The 14952-nt window shown below is 43.0% G+C and overlaps 1 protein-coding gene and 1 non-coding gene across 23 annotated transcripts in view; one reads left to right on the top strand and one right to left on the bottom strand.

Annotated features, from left to right (window-relative positions):
• Positions 1 to 13371, bottom strand: part of AKAP13 (A-kinase anchoring protein 13) — a 360797-nt gene extending 347426 nt beyond the window's left edge. For 14 of the 22 annotated variants that reach the window (XM_055362878.2, XM_055362897.2, XM_055362879.2 and 11 more), the window contains exon 1: positions 13143 to 13346. The gene's annotated coding sequence lies outside the window, so the exon portion shown is untranslated. Of the gene's footprint in view, positions 1 to 12025; positions 12983 to 13142 lie in introns of those variants that run through there. The other 8 variants (XM_055362877.2, XM_031002130.3, XM_055362887.2 and 5 more) reach the window with 5 other exon arrangements.
• Positions 4049 to 4110, top strand: LOC115930866 (U7 small nuclear RNA). The gene has a single exon (XR_004067460.1). It is a non-coding gene; the product is annotated as a U7 small nuclear RNA (small nuclear RNA).
• Positions 13372 to 14952: the final 1581 nt, after the last annotated feature.

Raw genomic sequence — 14952 nt, 5'->3', positions numbered from 1 at the left:
AAAACTTTAAGAGCAGACCACAATGATTTTCTATTTACACCAAGAACAAGATGGAATTTTAAACTAGCTACTTTGGATATAATTACATCAAAGTGAAAAAAATGTGACTTATGGCATATATAATAAAACTAGAGTTATGTTTGTAGTCACAATGTCCCAGATCAAAATTGTAGTTCACTGACTTGAGAGAAGCAAACTTAAATCTCTAAACCCTAGTTTTTTCATCAAAAAAGGGAGAAATAATAATGTCTGTCTTATAGGATTACTGTAAGGAATTAAGAGAATGTAGATAACATAACACGTAGGTAAACACATAAAAGTTTCTTCTTCCCTTTATAGTAACTTTACTTTTTCAAAAACACCTTTTAGAAAATGACCTCAAAAAACCTCTCTAGACTGGACATACACACTATTCTATGCTCTAAAGATACACACAGCACTATTTTGGCAGGAATGCCCAAGCAAAAGCTTTGGCTATTACTGCCCACTGACCCATGCATGCCTTTAATCCCTCAAGAGAGGAAGCACCTCAGCCAGCCCCCAAGGCTTCACGTGATCAAATGAACACTTAGAACTCCACTTCCCAACTCTTGTTACCGTATTTTCTTTCCCCAAATAACTCCCAAACTGCAAAGTCTCATCTATAGTTCCTTTGTATTCTGAGCCCAGCCGCTCTGTGTACAAAGCATCCAAGAGGATGTACACTCTGTGTACAAAGCATCCAAAAGCCATTTTCTTCCAGCTTGTTAAAGGTAAAAGAAATTATTTCCATGCAATGTCACAACGGACCTCCCTTCTCCCACTCCAGAAACACACCCACTTAGACAAGGCAGAACTCAAACGCCAAGACAAAGATGATAGATTAATTTACAGATACCACCCAAATCACTGAGTATGTTTTCAGAAGTGATTCATGAATTACTGAAAATATCAAATTTGTCAAAAGCCCCTGTCATATCCACCACCTTTAGGACAGCTATCACCTGGGAAAAAGGATACTTCTAAAAATCTAAGTTAATGTTGATGGTGTAATTCAGATTTTAAAACAAAACAACTTCATGCTCAGTTCAATTATTCTGAAGAGATCTGCCCACCACAGTGCAACATAAAGTACCCTTTCAACAAAATGGTGCCACGATTAGCCTGGTGGGAAGAGTATGTGCTAACAATTTTTCCAGGAACTGTTATGGACTCATTTCAAAACCACCCAGAGCCAGGTGCAGTGGCGTGTGCCTATAGTCACAGCAACTAGGAAGGCTGGAGTGGGAGGATCACTTAAACCCAAGAGTTCAAGTCCAGCCTAGGCAACACAGCAAAATCTCATTTCTTAACAAAAAAAAAGAAAGAAAATACTCTTAACTGATTCCCATCTATGATTAAGATTATTCTGTAATCCCAGCACTTTGGGAGGCCAAGGCGGGTGGATCGCAAGGTCAGGAGATCAAGACCATCCTGGCCAACATGGTGAAACCCTGTCTCTACTAAAAATACAAAAATTAGCCGGGCGTGGTGGTACACGCCTGTAGTCCCAGCTACTCAGGAGGCTGAGGCAGTAGAATCGCTTGAACCTGGGAGGCAGAGGTTGCCGTGAGCCGAGATAGCGCCACTGCACTCCAGCCTTGGCGACAGAGCGAGACTCCATCTCAAAAAAAAAAAAAAAAATTGTTAAGGGCTCACATTTTTAAGACAATAGACTATACATAGTAAAAAAATGGAATAAGTAATATCAGCAACCACAAATAAATGAAACCCATTACCCTAGAAACTCACCAACTGAGCCCAACCTCAAAAAATATTATTAACTCCTTTTATTAAGAATAAGAATAGAGCCGGGCATGGTGACTCACGCCTGTAATCCCAGCACTTTGGGAAGTGGAGGTGGGTGGATCACGAGGTCAGGAGTTCAAGAACAGCCTGGCCAACATGGTGAAACCTCATCTCTACTAAAAATACAAAAATTAGCCAGGCGTGGTGGCACATGCCTACAGTCCCAGCTACTCGGGAGGCTGAGGCAGGAGAATTGCTTGAACCTGGGAGACGGAGGTTGCAGTGAGCCGAGATCGCACCGCTGCACTCCAGCCTGGGTGACAAAGCAAGACTCTGTCTCAAAAAAAAAGAATAAGGAGGCCAGGTGCAATAGCTCACACCTATGATCCCAGCACTTTGGGAGGCCAAGGTGGGTGGATCGCTTGAGTCTAAGAGTTCGGGAACAGCCTGGACAACCTGGCAAAACACCATCTCTACAAAAAGTACAAAAATTAGCTGGACGTGGTGGTGCACACCGGTGGTCCCAGCTGCTCGGGAGGCTAAGGTGGGAGAATCACTTGAGCCCAGAAGGGAGAGGTTGCAGTGAGCCGAGATCGCGCCACTGCACTCCAGCCTGGTCAAAGGAGTGAGACCCTGTCTTAAAAAAAAAAAGAAAAGAAAAGAATAAAGACAAATATACACTCTGCAGAAAATCAAAAGACCAAAAGTTACCCTCATCTACTTTGCAGTAGCCTCCTTCCAGACTATCTTCGTATATGTGTATGTGAAGTACATTCAAATAATACACTAGCATCACATAAAAACGTCATTATCTTTCCACTATCACCAATATCCTTAGAGACTACAAATGGAAAATAGAGTTCACCAATATTTTTATTGGTGAGAGAGAGAAGAAAAGTTTTCAGCATGTTTGGAATCCTAACTAACTAATCCTAACTAATTCTGATATAATATGCAAGATAATTGTTTTAGGTCACTACCATCTTCCTTCATTCATATCTAGCCTTCCTTTAGTTACTATACATAGTGGTGGTTGTTTTATGACTGTTATGATTATTAACTACTATGCCATGAGCCCCTATTATGGAGCTTTATATATCCCTAATTCCCACTAAAACCTCCCACTCTCCCTTCTCTATCTACAATTCTCTAATTCATACACCCAGTCCAGACCATCACTGAACTCCAGAACTGTATATCCAAATGCTTACTGATACCTTCACTTAAAAATTTCACAGATCTCAAACTTAGCATGTCAACAGGGAAATCACAATTTCAACCTCTCAGCAAACTGATTCCACATCTTCCCCATTTACCCAGTTGTTCAGGTAAAACACCTAGGAAACCTCCTTAATTTCTTTCTTTCCTTTAGAACCTTTTTCCAATCTGTAAGTAATCTTATAGTTCTATTTTCAGCGTATATGGATTCGAACCACTTCTCACCACTTTCGCTGCTACCACCCTAATCCAAGCCACCATCTTCTCTAGTCTGAACGACTGCAAATCTCTTAACTAGTCTCTCCGTTTCCACTACTGCTCCCTATGCCAAGAGTAAAGTTTTTAAAGCCTAAATCAACTCTTGTCATGCCTTGCTCAAATCCTTCAGCTGTTTCCCACCATACCTAAGAGCCTATTTGATCTGGTCTCTGGCTACACATACAAACCTTATCTCCTCATGCTCTTTCTCACCCATTCCAGCCACACCAGGCTCCCTGTTCATTCTCCCATCTCAGGCCCTTTGCACTTGATGTTCCTTCCATACTGAACATACTTCCTCTGAATCTTCATGTGACTTGCTCCCTTGACTTTCTTCAGGTCTGTTCAAATCTCACCTCCTCAGTAAGGCCTTGTCTGACCTCCCCAATCTCTGCTAATACTCTTCATATCCTTCCTAGAATCATCACCACCAGACATGACTGCAATTGTTTGTTCACTCGTTTATTTTCTACTTCCCTCAATAGGATATAGATTAACGGCAGCAACTACAGATGTCGCTGAATTCCCATTACCTAGAACCGTGCCTGACAAACAAAAGATACTTGAAAAAATTAACAAACAACCCTACAAGGTATGTCATATAACCATTTGCCAAAAGAGAAAAGAGAAGATTAGATTTCAGAGACAAATAACTCACCTAAAGCTGCATAGTAAATAAATAGCAAATGCACCTGAAAGAGCCAGCACTCTACCTACTGACTCACTACAACTTGCGACATAAAGCATATATGCTAAGAAACAAAAACGCAAAAGCAAGCATTTCTACATGAAAACACCAGATCACAAGTGTTACAGATCTTTTAGAATTTGTCTAGCAGGTTTTCTGCTTTTCACTGGAAGACTCCCCAACGGGGGGACAGAAAATAATAGATTATAGTGATCCTTCTCTTTCTGTTCATCACCATAGCAATTCATTTCTTTGATTAATCTTAGGTATGTACCATGTGCCTCTTCAACTAAAAGATACCTACATTGTTTTGTATTTCCCACAAAGCAATGGCTAAGCTACTGTCCGAAGATAGTCAACAAATACTTCGTTATTTATACCCCCAAAGATTTTGAGAATCCTGTAATGAAATTTTAAGAACCACCAACAAAGCATACTCACCCAAAGGACTTCAGCTGCTAACCATGACGGAGTAACTGGATCCAGATTTATCCTGGCATCCTCCCTAACTACTAGAAAAGTGGACAAAATGCATGAGGCAGCATCCTTTAGAGCCTGAACAACAGGCAGCACAGAACTGCAGTCCCAAAGAGAAGGGAACAAATGAGATAAGCCCTAAAATCGCCCCAGCTTTCTGGCTGGAGGTACCTTCTAGACCATGGTGCAATGAGGAGGATCAAGCACAACATGGCAGCCTTGTCAAGTTTAGAAGACAAACATAGCTTGGGAAGGCTAAGGAGTTTGAAAATTGCAGAGTACGAGAGAAGAGGACGGAGTCGTATGAAAAAGGAGCTCCAGAAATCAGCATAGAGGCCCCATGAGTCTCACACCCAGTAGTAAGCCAAGCATGCATATTGCAAAAATACATGAGGGCACGCAAAGAATCACCCAGGAACTGTAAGCTAAATGATCTCCAAAGTTCACACAGGGCTGGGAGACATTTGTGTTCTCAACTGCCAGAATAGAGTCCTCACGGAGAGCACAATTCTTCAATGAAAACTACAGGAGCTTCATGCCTTAGTAATGGGGTGTAACAAGCAACTTACACCCATAAGTTTGGCAACTTAACTTGCCAAAACAAAGTATGATACTCTTTAAAGCAATGGTTCTTGTGTTTGAAATAACTTTACCCCCAAGGAGACATCTGACATTTAACAGATAAGGACTCAACAACTATCATGAATATTATACATATGATCAAGAATCTATTTTAAAAATGAACATAACTGGAAACAAATGGAAGAAATAAAAAAAGATTCAGCAGCAAATGGAACCCAAAGACATGTAAAAAATAATACATCACGACTAAATGAGTATTATAACAAGAATGCAAAGCTATTTCAACATATTACACCAGACTAAAGAAGAAAAAACATATGATTATGTCAATAAATACAGAAAAACCTTTGACAACATTCAATATCTATTCATGATAAAAACTCTCAGCAAACTAAACATAGAAGACAACTTCCTCAACTTGATAAAAGACATCTACAAAAACAAACACCTATGGCTACCATCATATTAATGGTCAAACACTCAGTGTTTTCCCCTCTAACATCAGGAAAAAGGAAAGGATGTCCACTTGTAAAACTCCTATTACACATCACACTGGGGGTCCTAGATAGTTCAGCAAAGTAACAAAAAGAAATCATGCCCAGTGCTGTAGCTCACGCCTGTAATCCTAGCACTTTGGGAGGCTGAGGCTGGCGGATCACTTGTGGTCAGGAGTTTGAGACCAGCCTGGCCAACACGGTGAAACCTGGTCTCTACTTAAAAAAAAAAAAAAAATACAAAAATTAGCCTGGCGTGACGACATGCACCTGTAATCCCAGCTACTTAGGAGGCCGAGGCACGAGAATCACTTGAACCCGGGGGGCCACAGGTTGCAGTGAGCTGAGATCGCACCACTGCACTCCAGCCTGGGTGACAGAGCGAGACTCTATCTCAAAAAAAAAAAAAGGAAATGAAAGTATACAAAGTGAAAATGAAGAAATCAAACTGCCCTTATTTGCCAATGACATTAATGTCTATGCAGAAAATTCCAAAAATCTACAAAAAAAGCTTCTATTACTAAAAATGAGTTTAGCAAGGGTGTAGGATCCAAGGTCAGCAAATAATATAAAATGATCTTTCTATATACCAGCAATAAGCAACTGGAAATTGAGAAATATCATTCACAACAGCACCACAATACATGAAATACATGTATAAGATTACAAAACACATGCAAGATCCAATTGCTAAAAACTACAAAACACTAATCAAAAATCTAAGGTCTAAATAAATAGATATACCATGTTCATGGCTCATTATTAAAATGTCAATTGCCTCCTAACTGATTTCCAGCTTCAACACAATGCCAATCAAAAACCACAGCAGGCTGGGCATGGTGGGTCATGCCTGTAATCCCTGCACTTTGGGAGGCCACAGTGGGAGGATCGCTTCATCCCGTGAGTTTGAGACCAGCCTGGGCAACATAGAGAGACTCTGTCTCTACAAAAATAAAAAAATTAGCCAGGTAGTGCATGACTGTGATCCCAGCTACCTGGGAGGCTGACGTGGGAGAATCGCTTGGGCCCAGAAGATCAAGGCTGCAGTGAGTGGTGATCCTACCACTGCATTCCACACTGGACAACTGAGTGAGACCCTATCTTTTTTTGTTTTTTCTTTTTCTAAAACGGACTCTCGCTCTGTCACCCAGGCTGGAGTAAAGTGGCGCAATGTCGGCTCACTGTAACCTCCATCTCCCGGGCTCAAGCAATTCTCCTGTCTCAGCCTCCCAAGTAGCTGGGATTACGGGAGCCCACCACCACGCCCAGCTATTTTTTGTATTTTTAGTAGAGACGGGGTTTTGCCATGTCAGCCAGGCTGGTCTCGAACTCCTGATCTCAGCTGATCCACCCGCCTCAGCCTCCAAAGTGCTAGGATTACAGGCGTGAGCCACCACACCCGGCTGAGACCTCATCTTAAAAAAGAAAAAAAAGAAAAAGAAAAACCCAGCAGGACTTGTGGATAACAGCAAGATGAATCTAAAATATGCACAAAACGCAATGCAACTAAAATACCCAAAAAACAATTCTGAAAAATAATAAGATAACTCACACTACCTGATTTTAAAACTTACTCTAAGGTGACAGTAATCAACAGTGAGGTGATAGAGAAATGAAAGACACAGATCAATGGAACAGGAGAGAGAATCCAGAAACAGATCCACACATTTACGATCAACTTGCAAAAAAAAAAAAAAAGGCACGAAGGTAATCAACAGAGAAAGGACAGTCTTTTCAAAAACTGTTTCTGGAAAAATTGTAAATCCATCCACAAAAAAATAAACTCAATGCAGACCTTGCACCATTTAGGAAAATTAAATCAAAGCGGATAATAAATGTAAATATAAAATTTTAAATGATAAAACTTCTAGGCGAGCCAGGCACAATAGCTCACACCTGTAATCCCAGCACTTTGGGAGGCTGTGGTGGGCGGCTCACTTGAGGTCAGGAGTTCAGACCACCCTGGTCAACATGGTGAAACCCCATCACTACTAAAAATACAAAAATTAGGCATGGTGGTGGGTGCCTGTAATCCCAGCTACTCAGGAGGCTGAGGCAGGAGAATCACTTGAACCTGGGAGGCGGAGATTCCAGTGAGCAAGATCTCATTCACTCCAGCCTGGATGACAGAGTGAGACTCCATCTCTAAAAAAAAATAATAATAACTTGTAGGAGAAAATATAGGGGAAAGTCTTTGAGCTCTTAAGTTAGGCAAAGATTTCTAAACTATTATACCAAAAGCATGATCCACTCAGGGAAAAAACAAAAAAACACTGGATATCATAAAAATTAAGAACTTCTGCTCTTCAAAAGACATTATTAAGACAAGTAGGCCAGACACAGTGGCTCGCGCCTGTAATCCCAGCACTTTGGGAGGCCGAGGCAGGCAGATCACTTGAGGTTAGGATTTCAAGATCAGCCTGGCCAACACGGAGAAGCCCCATCTCTACTAAAATACAAAAATTAGCTGGGTGTGGTGGTGTGTGCCTGTAATCCCAGCTACTCGGGAGGTTAAGGCAGGAGAATCACTTGAACCCAGGAGGCAGAGGTTGCAGTGAGCCAAGATCGCACCACTGTACTCCAGCCTAGGTGACAGAGCCAAACTCCATCTCGAAACAAACAAACAAAAAAAGACATTATTAAGACAAGTAAAAACAGACTAGGAGAAAATATCTGCAAATCATGTATTTGATTCCAGAGTATATACAAAAACTCATTTTTTAAGCAAAAGATTTTGAATTGACATCAAAGAATGACAAATAATCAGATGAAAAGATACTTAATATCATTAGTCATTGGGCAAATGAATAAAAAGGCTACATTCCATGTGATTCCATTTTTACAACATTCTTGAAAAGGCAAAAAACCATGGAGACAGAAAACAGATTAGCAATTTCCAGAGTCTGGGGGTAGAGAACAGGTTGAGTACAAAAGGGCTCAGAAGAATTCTGGAGGATGAAGGGACTGTCCTGTTTGAAGCAGTGGATATATGAATGTATACACCTGTCAAAACTCAGAGAATGTTACACTAAAATGGCGGAATTTTAGTGAATGTAAACTATACATATGAATAATTAAAGAATGAAAAAATAGAGACTAAAGAGACATAATGATGTGCTGAGTGAACTTTCATTTTACTCTGTCCAAAATTTTTCTTAATCAACTATAAAAGATATTTGGGAGACAAATAGAGAAAGTTGAATAGGTATTGAATAATATTATAGAATTAACGTTAATCTTTCTTGTTGTGAATAACTACAGTTGGTTATGTAGAAAAAGGGTCAGCAAACTTCTGTAAAAGCCTAGATAGTAAATATTTTCTGCTTTGCGGATCACATGGTCTCTGTTGTAACTACTCAACTCTGCCACTATAGCACCAAAGTAGCCAGAGAAGAGCTTACAGAGTGACATAAATGGTCAAAAACCTCACACCTTTTCCTTCTCTCCCATACTAGCATCCATATCATACAAACACACTGATATCCACATTCCCCAGGCACTGAACACAGCATTGCCCCACACAAATGTTCATACAATCACGGTATTTCAGTACCAGGTCCATCCTTACAGCAAGGTCTGACAAAAACACATTATCCATTCATCTTCTATTCATAACGTCACAATCAACTTGTAGGTGGATGAGAAAACTATAAATATGAGGACAAACGCAGGAAACAAACTTTCTTCCACTGACCAGTGAGGACAGATGCATGAAACAAACTTTTTTTTTTTTTTTTTTTTTTTGAGATGGAGTCTCGCTCTGTCGCCCAGACTGGAGCGCAGTGGCATGATCTCAGCTCATTGCAACCTCCACCTCCAGGGTTCAAGCGATTCTCCTGCCTCAGCCTCTCAAGTAGCTGGGATTACAGGCACCTGCCACCCTGCCGGGCTAGTTTTTGTATTTTTAGTAGAGATGGGGTTTCACCATGTTGGCCAGGCTGGTCTTGAACTCCTGACCTCAAGTGATCCGCCCGCCTCAGCCTCCCAAAGTGCTGGGATTACAGGCATGAGCCACTGCGCCAGGCTATGAAACAAACTTTCTTCCACCCACGGCTTTCTCCTCTCTCCCCATTTACAGCAGTAAGACAGCCTAACCTGGGAAAGAGAGAGGGAAGCTACTTCCAAAAGGATGCCTGTCCCCATCAGTAATAACCAAGTCTATTCAAGCGCCAGATGTTAACTTTAAAAGAAGGGAACATCAAAAGTCCAACTTTCTTCGCCTAGCTTTGTCAGGAATGTTTTTACCCTCAATCTGTAAGTGTGACCAACTGTAATTTTTAAAGGTTTATCCTCAATCTGTAAGTTTGACCAAATATAATTTTTAAAGGTTTACTATAATCTCTTCATCAGAAAACTAATGGAAAGATGGAATAAAATCTAAAGAAATGTCCTTAACAGGTAAATATTTCTAGAATGTATCTACTCCATCTGGTAGTGTAAGTATTCTAAACTATGCTAGTATAACTGATTTAAATCACTGCCTTCTTCTGTAAATGGTGTCACCTTTAAAGTGTTATCTTGAAGAGGAAGTGAGTGATTTGCTCATGTCTCTGTACTGAACTAACACTGTTAACACCCAGTCCAGCTCTACCTTAAACAAGTTTGAGAAATACAGACATAATCCACACTTGTTATTTGCCAAGACTAAAGTAAAATAAAGAAAGTTGGAACTCATATCCTCTTATGACTGAGGTACTGAAAACAATCCATCTCTCACTGTTTCCCAAATAGCATAGTCACAAAGAGCTCTACCCTACCAAGCCACTCTTCTAGTCCCACTCTCAAAGGAAAACTCACAGGTGACTGAGAAGATAAACTCGCTATTGTTTCCATTATCCTTCAGTTCATCTGGCACCTTTGAAGAAATAGATTTCGATAAGACTCACAAGTCTCAAGGCCCCTTCTTTATGAAAGAAATAGCTAAACCTCTACACTCAGAAGCATCAGACTTTCAAGAATGCTTAAGTCATGTAAAAATGTACCAAAATTATTATCATTACAGCTACCAGGAAATAGCTACCTACTCCATGTTAGATACTGTAGTTAAGTACCTCACATAGTTTCACTGATTCCTAAGAACACTGCAAAGCATGTTACTAACGCTTATGGAGTAGGAAGCTGAAGCTCTGAGAGGCTATGCAACTAGTCAATGGAAGTGTGGAGATCTGAACTCTACCTAGTTCCAAAGGGTGTACTTTTTTCTAAAATTTCTAATTTTTTTCCAATTTCACAATGGAGGGAGAGTTGTGACTAGATTTGTCCAACAATTTTAATAATTTCACCGGCTGGGTGGAGTGGCTCACGCCTGTAATTCCAACACTGTGGGAGGCTGAGGTGGGAGGATGGCTTGGGTCCAGGAGTTAGAGACAACTGGGCAACAGTGAAGATTCCGACTCTAAAAAAAAACAATAATAATTTCACAAAAAGGGGGGGCCGATTTCTAAATCGGAATCTCTTGTTGAAATCCTTAGAGCGCTAGTTAAACCCACTTCTTTTCAAAAAATAACCGACAGATTAAAAAAAAGTTAGAAATCCTTTTAAAGTAAATGTCATCACAGATCTGCAAGTGAACTGTCATTCTGGACAGGTCCCCAGAGTTAGTGGCTCTCTCCTGTGTACGCTAGCTACCACTAGGCAGTAAAAATAATTTACCCAATTCAAACACATACCGTGCCTGCACTATGTTAAGACTACCGGCAAAGACGGTAAAAAGCTAAGTAAGGTCTATCACAGCCCTCAAGGAGTTAAAGGACTAGAGGAGGAGTCCATTTATAGTATAGTATGTGTGCAGTTACCATTTAGTCAAGGCAAAAGAAGTGTGAGAAATCCTAAAACAATAGTACCTACAGTATAACATGCCATCACCGCCCACAGAAGGAAAGCAACTAGTGCACTCGTCACGTCATGTTGTAAGTAGTACTTGCTTACATTATGTCCCTCCCTGACAATCCCTTCCAACCTCTGTCAACCTCCTTCCCCACAATCACACACACAAAACCACACAACCAGGAAGGGAAGCCATGGCGAGTATTGTGAATCCTAAAAGCGGCTCTGTAATTTAAAAGTGCAATGGCTGTACCTGAAGAAAATTTGTCTTTAGCTTCATCAGGTGAAGAAAATTTTATAACACAAGGCCCACCAAACCAGAAAAGCCCAGGAACGCTTCTCCACAGGACTCACTTAGCACGAGAAATCACTCTGAGCAAACTGACACACACAGTATTTCTCAAATTTTTCTTTTTCATTTAGCAGATGGTAAAGGAATACAACTGAAGTTAACAATAAATGACACTCTGGCCATTTTGCTCCACTATGAATGACAGACTTTTTAAGCTAGTTCCATCTGGGGAACTGAAACAGAATCATGTTCATATAATAAGCCAAACAAACCAAATTAAGTGTAATATGTGCACCCAAACTTGACAAAACTTGTACTTAATGCAGCCTGCAAATCCCCAACAGTCCACGACAGAATACAAGAACAGCAACAATGATTTATCTTAACTGATCTTAGGTTCTTCACAAACTTGCCAATAATGACCTTTCAAGAACTGCACCGTTTGTCCTCATCTGGGCAATCCAACAGTTCAGAAAAACTGAAGAAACTGCTTCTTCTAAAAATAAAACACTTGTTGTGGGGGGGACTACTAACAAAAAAAAAAAGGCACACTGGTTTTTACTGTACTGAAGCAATAAACTCTCCAAATAACTTCATTAAGGAGTGTCATTAGCAAAGAATGAACACCAAAATACCGCTCAATCCAACTTTCATTGTGAATTCCGGGATCTAGAAAATTAAATGTGACGGTATCACTCTGCTATAAGAACTATTTCCAAAACAAAACAAACCTATCTACCCCCTTTCTTGATTTTTTTAAAAAAAGTTTTAGGGTTTTTCCTTTTTTCAACTTCACATACTTCGTGGCTTTGCGAAAAAAAAAAAAAAAAAGGCAGTAAGCCGTATTTACCAAAAAAAAAAAAAAAGTTTTGTTTGGTCTCAAAGTATAGCTGCAAGCTGAGCCGGCTGGCTGCACGGGTCCCAGAGCGCGAGGGGACCGCACGGGTCTCCTGGGCCGCTCGCCTACGACCCGCGCGGGTCAGCTGAGCCGCGCCCCCGAGAAGCCGCGGAGAGGCACCGACAGGCAGGCGCGGCCCGACGTGTTTACCGTCCGCGTCGACCCCGGGGAGCCGCTCCCTCGCGCCCGCAGCACTTGTTCACGGCGCGGACTCCACACCGCGGCCGCCCGCCCCAGGGGAGGAGTGAGCCCGCCCCGGCGGCGCCGACCCGGGGACCCGGGGCAGGGATTCGGGGCCTCGCTGGGGGCGGAGCGCCTGAGGTAGCATCGGCGGCCGGGCGCGCCCCCCACCCGGAAAGCGGCGACGGCCTCTAAGTTGGGCTGCGGAGTGGGAGGCGCGCCGAGCCCCAAGAAGACAATGCGGGAGAAGGGTGATGCGCAGGGAGGAGGGGTCCGCAGAGCTGAGGTCCCGGCGCCGCCCGGCGACCCGTCTGTCCAGCCCGCCCCCAAAACCCCCGCAGCCCCCGCCCCTCCTCCGGGGCCCGCCCCACCGAGCAACGGCAAGGGACTGGCCGCGCTCCGCGCCCCGACCCACAAATCACAAAACTTCCCCCAACTCCGCCAACTAAGTTGCGCTCTCACCGTGCGGCTCCCGGGGCTCCCCCGCGGGCCGAGCTGGGACAACTCCTCACCTTCGCCGCGGAGAAAGACAATAGGCGGCCGCTCCCCCGGCGGCGGCTAAAGCGGCGGCGACCGAGGCGAGCAATGCGCACGGCAGTCTCGGCGGAGCACAGGCGCTTCACCGCGGCTGCTCGGGCTCCGCGCTGGCCCTGCACGCAGCTCCAGCCCGCGCATGCGCCGAAAGACGCTCGGGGGGGGGTGGGCGGGGCACGCGGGAAGGCGGTAACGCCTGCGAGTCCTCCCGTGAGTACACGCGGAGCAAGAACTGCGAGCTGGGATTGCACGGCAGAGCTGCCCATCCCGCTCCACGAGACCAATAGTAAGGCTCCTGGACGGGGCGCTCAGGTTGCTAAGGGAGGCTGAGGTTGACCGCCGCTGCTGCTCGGCGGCAAAGTGATCAAAGTAGGGTGGCTGGCAGAGGCTGCTCTGGGAAATGCCCACCCACGGTCTCCTCTCCGCCCTGTCTCCAGAAACCGCCCTTCCTCTGTGTGCCGGTGGTTACCTGAGCTGCAGCACTTAACCACACATCGTGAAATGATTTACTCCTCTATTTCCCCCACTTCAACTCAGGAAGTGGGGTTTAGTCTTCTGTGTCCACAGCCTAGGACCGTCTAAGGTATTAGGTATTAAATATAGGTATTAAACAACTGTTGGATGGATGCACGGCGCTATGGCGGAATCACAATTGTGACAGTGCATTCCGTGAACTTCTGGCTCCTCGATCACCACAAAGTCATTCCGTGTTCGAGCTGCAAAGGACCTCAAAAATCATCTGGTTGCTTTGGGAAACAAAATGTGGTCCGTGTACCAATGGTGCCGGTAACCACCGGCCCACAGAGGAAGGGCGGTTTCTGGAGACAGGGCGGAGAATATATTAGTTGGTACACGAAGAAACTTCTTTTTTCAAATAGTTAAGTGTTTTTAGTGCGCATTAGGAGGGAAATGCCTATCACGTCAAACCACTGTTTCATTAATGTTATTTCTTAGGTCAAATAAAAAGTGGCAAAAAACGAAAGCACTTCAAGAAAAGTGTTAAGTAAAAAATTGAGACAATTTATATGCAGTTGAAGAACGTGTAAAACTAGTTGACAGTGATTGAAGTAAGAACAGTGGTTAGGTAGGAGGAGAAGATTATTGGCTGGGAAGGAGGAGGAGGGAACCCTCTGGGGTGCTGGTTCTGTATTTTGACCTGGGTGATAGATAACAAAAGTATATACATGAATAAAAAATACATCCAGTGCACTTTAGTGCACTTTGCACATTTTAAACATGTATTTTTAATGTCAGTTTTCAAAAATCTGGTACAGGATATACCCTCCCCCCCCCCCCAAAAAAAAGCAAAGATGCAAATGACTGCCATTTGGGAAACACTGATCCAGGCAGGCTCACTAGCAGTGACCAAACACCTGAGAAAGGGTATTGTGAATACCTGATGTGTGTGCCAGGAACTTCCATTGTTGAATAGCTCCAAATCTCAGAAATGCTCCTAATGTTGAGCTCTGGTGCTCACATATATTTTCTCTTTTTTTCTTTTTTTTTTTTTTTTTTTTTTTTTTTGAGGCAGAGTTTCACTCTTGTTGCCCAGGCTAGAGTGCAATAGTGCAATCTCAGCTCACTGTAACCTCCACCTCCAGGGTTCAAGCGATTCTCCTGCCTCAGCCTCCCAAGTAGCTGGGATTACAGGTACCCACCACCACACCCAGCTAATTTTTTTATTTTTAGTAGAGACAGTGTTTCACCATGTTGGCCAGGCTGGTCTCAAACTCCTGAC

The sequence above is a fragment of the Gorilla gorilla genome, chromosome 16, assembly GCF_029281585.2.
Source record: "Gorilla gorilla gorilla isolate KB3781 chromosome 16, NHGRI_mGorGor1-v2.1_pri, whole genome shotgun sequence".
Lineage (NCBI taxonomy): Eukaryota > Metazoa > Chordata > Mammalia > Primates > Hominidae > Gorilla > Gorilla gorilla.
Note: the sequence above shows the minus strand (reverse complement) of the source record. Positions and strands in the feature narration are given on the sequence as shown.